Raw genomic sequence first — 6,756 nt, forward strand, 5'->3', positions numbered from 1 at the left:
AGATAAATGCCTAAGATTTGAGTTGATATGGAGATACCGGGATAAAAATCAGGCAAAGGATAATAAAATCCCTAGAATTCGAAATTTACAGTGTATATATTTGAGAATTTCGAAAATTGAGAGAGAAAAGATTTAGAGTTCGAATTTATATCACGGATAGACCACGATTCTCGATAAAGATTTGATTCAGATTCAAACGCGATATCACTCGATCATGATAGCAGCCAACCCCTATAAATAGGAGGGCCCTGTAGACTCGAAAATCACACCACATATCACACCAAATTTTCGAAAATTTGTGCTCTAGTCTCCTTAAGAATTTTCGAGCGCAGCGAAGCCCTGCCGCCGTCCAACCAGTGAAGTAGGAATTTCGAAGAACCCTAGCCTTTTTACGTTTTTCATCAAGAATTTAAGGTAAGTGGGCTTGTTTTAAATTATTGAATTTCGATGCATATATTTTCGGTTTTATAAAAATTCGGGCGAGTACGAATTCTTCTTCTACACCCTTTTGGTTACGATATTTTGCATGAATAAATATTTTGACACTGTGAGAATTCAACTTGATATGGGTGGGAATCCCAACCATACGTACCCTTACGCGGTGGGGGAGATAACCGCTATACAGCCTCGTCCCCTTAGGAGAGTAAAAATTAGGGACTGATATCAGTAAACCATTGAAAGTCGATGAATCTCAGTGTCGGGTTAATGATGCGCATGTGATAAGAATTATGTTTGCATGGTATGTATATTTCGAAATTGCATGTTGTTTTGTTGTACTCGAACGACCCCCACTTGCTGAGTATTTCCCAAAATACTCACCCCTTACAACCTTCCCAGATAAATCCGAAGAGCGGATTGAAGAAGAAGAATCGGAACAATTTTGGGGCTGGTGAATTGTTTTAATCTCGAGAGTTGCTAGTAAAGAGGTTTCTGAATTTTGGTACTCAAGTTTTATGTAAAAACGTTTCCGCATTTATTTCATTAGTTATTTCAGTTGTAAAGACTTTGGTTTTTGAGATTATGATTAATAAACTGGTATTTCGGTTTATACTATGCTATGAGGCTGGTTGTTTCAATTGTGTGATTGTTAAACGACGCCGGTGTCAAATCCCGAGTTTCGGGGCGTGACAGTTGAGGAAATTTAAAACAGCATTTGGGTGGTCGATTTCTGATATCAAGGGGATTAGTCCCACCATATGCATGCATAGGATTTTAATGGAAGACTCATACGCTCCTTATGTGGATCATCAGAGAAGGTTAAATCCAGCCATGAAAGAAGTAGTGAAAAATGAAGTGTTGAAATTGTTAAATGCTGGAGTTATATATGCTATTTCTGACAGCAGGTTGGTGTCTCCTGTGCAAGTAGTGCCTAAAAAGGGTGGAATGACTGTGGTAAAGAATGAAAAAGATGAATTAATATCTACTCGTACTGTGACTGGATGACGAGTATGTATTGATTATAGGAAGTTGAACAATGCCACACGTAAAGATCATTTTCCATTACCTTTTATTGATCAAATGCTTGATAGACTTGCTGGTTATTGTCACTACTGTTTTTTAGATGGTTATTCAGGTTATAACCAGATTGCTATAGCACCAGAGGATCAAGAGAAGACAACATTCACGTGCCCCTATGGAACGTTTACTTTTAGGAGGATGCCTTTTGGGCCATGCAATGCACCTGCTACTTTTCAGAGATGTATGATGGCCATATTTGCCGATATGGTGGAAGAGATCATGGAAGTCTTCATGGATGATTTCTCGGTATTTGGCTCTTCATTTGATCAGTGTTTACATAACCTTTCCCTCGTTTTGCAGAGATGTCAAGAAAAGAACTCAGTTCTTAATTGGGAGAAGTGTCATTTTATGGTCCAAGAGGTTATTGTTCTTGGACATAAAGTGTCTTCAAAGGGATTAGAGGTAGACAGAGCCAAAGTAGTTGCAATTGAAAAGCTTCCACCACCGAAGAACATCAAAGGGATAAGGAGTTTCTTAGGACACGCCGGGTTTTATCATAGATTTTTCTAAGATTACTAAATCTTTGTGTAATTTGCTTGAAAAAGAATCCACTTTTATTTTTGATGATGATTATCTGCAGGCATTTGAGAAGATCAAGAAGGCATTGGTGACAGCACCAATCATGATAGTACCAGATTGAAAGGAGCCCTTCGAGTTGATGTGTGATGCTAGTGATTATGCAGTACGTGTGGTTTGGGCCAAAGGCGTGATAAATTTTTTAGATCAATCTACTATGCAAGTCGAACCATGGATGCTGCACAGCAAAATTACACAACTACTGAAAAGGAGATGCTTGCAGTAGTGTTTGCATTTGACAAGTTTAGACCCTACTTGGTCGGCACAAAGGTAATTGTTTTCACTGACCATGCAGCTATTCGATACCTATTTGCCAAGAAGGATGCAAAACCACGCTTGATAAGGCGGATTTTATTGCTCCAAGAGTTTGATTTTGAAGTGAAGGATAGAAAGGGGTGTGAAAATCAAGTGGCTGACCACTTATCACGTCTTGAACTTGAAGATAAAATAGATGAAGGAACCATAAAAGAAGCATTCCTAGATGAACAGCTGTTTGAGGTAAATGCTATACTCCCTTGGTTTGCTGATATAGCTAATTTCTTGTCTTGTGGTACTCTCCCTCCAGATTTGAGTTATCACCAAAAGAAGAAATTCTTTCACGATGCAAAGTTTTACCTATGGGATGATCCATACGTCTTCAAGAGATGTGCCGATCAGATGATTAGAAGATGCGTAGCAGAGGAAGAAGCGAAAGTAATTCTTGAACAATGCCACTCTTCACCATATGGCGGCCACTTTGGAGCATCGAGAACAGCAGCAAAGGTATTACAGTCTGGTTTTTATTGGCCCACTTTGTTCAAAGATAGTTATACCTTAGCCAAGTCATGTGACAGATGCCAAAGGGTTAGCAATATTTCTAGACGCCATGAGTTCCCATTGACCAATATTTTGGAAGTTGAACTTTTTGATGTTTGGGGTATTGATTTCATGGAACCATTCCCATCTTCTTTTGGTCAATCGTATATTTTGCTTGCTGTGGATTATGTGTCAAAATGGGTGGAAGCAATTGCCACCAATACTAATGATGCTCGAGTGGTTGCTAAGTTTGTTCACATGAATATCTTCACAAGATTTGGGACACCAAGAGCCATAATAAGTGATGAAGGTACACATTTTTGTAATAAAATCTTTAACTCACTTTTGGCTAAATATGATGTGAAGCATAAGGTGACACTGGAATACCACCCACAAGAAAATGGACAAGCCGAAGTATCCAACCGGGAGATTAAGCAGATATTGGAGAAAACGGTGAAGACAAATCGGAAGGAGTGGGCACTAAAGTTGGATGATGCCTTATGGGCGTACAGAACGGCATACAAGACACCTATTGGGATGTCACCCTATAGGTTGGTCTTTGGTAAGGCCTGTCACTCACCACTGGAATTAGAACACAGAGCTTTTTGGGCCGTGAAAAAGCTTAACTTTGACATGGAAGCATCTGGTGAGCAGCGGCTATTGCAATTGAACGAGATGGAGGAGTTCAGAAATGAGGCCTATGAGAATGCAAAAATCTACAAGGAGAAGACCAAGAAGTGGCACGACAACCATATCATGCACAGAAATTTCGAGCCCGGACAACAAGTACTGTTGTTCAATTCACGCCTCAAACTATTTCCTGGTAAGCTAAAATCAAGATGGTCAGGGTCATTTACAATAGAATCAGTCCAACCATATGAAGCCATTGAGCTAAAGTGCAATGACGGAAGAACATTTAAAGTAAATGGACAACGGATCAAGCATTATTATGGGACTAAAGTAAGGCATCTTGACAGCATTCCTTTGGGAGGATCGACTTGATGTATACTTGTGGTAGTCGGGCTGACGACGTTAAACCAAGCGCTTTTTGGGAGGCAACCCAAATTTTTTGTTTCTTTATTGCATTTCGTTTTCGGTTTTGCTTTTACTCTTGTATTATTATTTTAGGTTGTGTATTTTTGGTATATGTGTTTTTATATCTTCCCAAATCTTACAAATCCCAGTTGTGTTTTTCAGGACTAAAAATTGGAGGAGAAAACAATTCCAAATAATGCATCCGCAGCTGAAAAACTATCGCCCCTGCGGTGGTTTAAGACAGAAAATTAAAAAATTTCCAGTAGCAACATTGCACCCGCGGTTTAGTATTGAGCGCACCTGCGTTAGATCTATAGAGCCAACACCGCACCCGCGGTACTTTTTATAGTGCACCTGCGGTGTTTGCAGAATTAAGAATGATAATTTCCAGTAGGCAAAGTGCACCCGCGGTCATTTTGTTAGTGCAGCCGCGCTGTTTTTCCATGAACCAATAGCGCACCCGCGCTACATTTTACACTGCACCAGCGGTCGATGAAAGTAGAAAATTAAAAAAATCCAGTAGTCTTACCGCACCCGCGCTACGTTTTACACCGCACCCGCGGTTGCTGAAGATCGAAAAATTAAAAAATTCCAGTAGCTGCAGCGCACCTGCGGTATGTTTTGGACCGCACCCGCGGTCAGCTGATTTTTAAAACATAAACGGGCAAACATTGGCATAAACGAAGAACCCTTCTCCAAATTTTCTCCTCCACTTCGAAATACCTACTCTGAAAACACACTCCACACTCAAATTTTGTTCTTCCAAGCACAAATTTTCCACTACACACCTACTTAACTTCAATAATTCCATCCAATATCCATCTTATTCCACAAATTCAACACAAAACATATGGTGTGAAAAGGGGGCTCGAAAATTTTCAACCAAGGATTAATTGGAGCTTTGATTTTGTTCTTTCAAGAAACATTTCAACACTCCAGGTGAGCAATTTCATAATACATTTGCTTTCAAATTCGAAATTTTTGGTGCTATTGGCTATGGAAGAAAATTAATAGTGCTGTAATTTTAGTGGAGTATATTCTTGACATTGTTGATTGGATTGGTGTTAATATTGTTGAGGTGTAGTTATTGTGATTAACAAGTTTGGGAGAGTGAAAGAATCATCTAGTTTAGTGCATTAGATTGAAGGGGAAGTTGGTGATTTGAAGGTGTTTGACAAAATGCCTCCAAGAAAGAAACAATCAAATGGTGCATCCTCGTCTGCAAATTATGATGCACACAAGTTCTGGGATGAAAAGGCGGAGGAAAATTATGCTAAAATTCTAAACAAGAGCATTGTGAAAGAGAGGGGATTTGACCTGAGCTTCCCACGAACCGAGATTGGATTAATGCTTACTGCTAGGCATTGGGAGGAGTTTGGCAAGCCACCACCGGATGCGGTCATTTCATTGGTACGGGAGTTTTATTCTAACCTTAAGATTAAGCATGATCACTTGAAAGTTTTGGTGCGAGGCAAGATGGTAGCTTTTGATGCTCATACCATCAACACAATATATGGTATCCCTCCAGTCATGCATGATGAATATGAAAAATATCGGCCCGAGGAAGTTGATTATGATAACATTCTTCAGACTATTTTTATTGAGGGAGCGGAGTGGCGAATGAGAGACAATGTACATTTAAGCCTAGCCAAATCTGATCTGAAAAATGTTGCCAAGGATTAGTATTCCTTCATTTCGGCTAGGATTAAGCCTACTGACCATACTACTACTGTCATCAATGAGAGGGCAATCCTGACTTTTTGCATCTTAACAGGAAAGACGATTGATTTAGGTCAATTACTTCAAAACTCAATGCTAGATTATGCAAAAGGTAACTCTCCTAGTGGACTCCTCCACCCTTCTCTTATCACAGACTTATGCCATTATGCGGGAGTGACTTGGGCAGCAAACGAAGAATTCTTGAAACCAAAAATGCCATTGTGGTAATTCAACCACATAGGTCACTGACATCTGATCAACAAGATACACGTGAAGCTCAGAGAGAATTCAACCGAAGAGCTGCTGAAAGACGTGCCCATGCTCAGGCCCAACAACAACGAACACAACCGCAACCAAGAAATGTGCGAGATAGATTAACTTATTTGGAAAAGGAGATGCGCCAACAACGCCAAGACATGGACGCGTTTCGGTTTAGGACCCATACATTCATGGATTATATGATGGATTTCACGTGTGTCTTGGCTCAACAATTTCCATCAGCTTCCACATCTGGTAATCCATTTCCACAACCTCCGCAATGGCTACCCGCATATGATCCGCCTGAGTATCACCCACCACAAGAAGGAGCAGACGATGAGCATGGCGATGACCACTGACGGTCATTGCCCGAGGTATGTGCATTCTCTAACTTTCACGATCATTTGCATCGAGGGCGATGCACATATTTAAGTTTGGGGGAGATATATTTGCTTGTATGTTTGTAGTGTCATTTAGTTTTATTTGAGTGTTTTATTTACTTTTGAGATATATTTGCTTGTGTGTTTGTAGTGTCATAGTCATGAAAATTTTTGAAATGGCCAATGATGAACAAAATTTATGTATTGAAAGAAATGTCATGTATTTCATTCATGATCATCAATCAATTGGAAAAATTTAGAGAACAATCATGAGATTTGGTAAGTTTGAGACTTATAATTTCTATACAACTCTGTGATTTTCATTTAATATTGAAATAAATTTTTGCAAACACATATATGATTGAGGCAATCTTTGATTTTATTTGGGCCTATTTATATTGTTCATAAATATTCATTTGAAGCCTTATTGAGCCTATATGAGAAAAGAATTGTGTTCTTGAAATTTCTTTGAAGC

Source organism: Primulina tabacum, chromosome 14 (genome assembly GCF_025594145.1).
Source record: "Primulina tabacum isolate GXHZ01 chromosome 14, ASM2559414v2, whole genome shotgun sequence".
Classification (NCBI taxonomy): domain Eukaryota; kingdom Viridiplantae; phylum Streptophyta; class Magnoliopsida; order Lamiales; family Gesneriaceae; genus Primulina; species Primulina tabacum.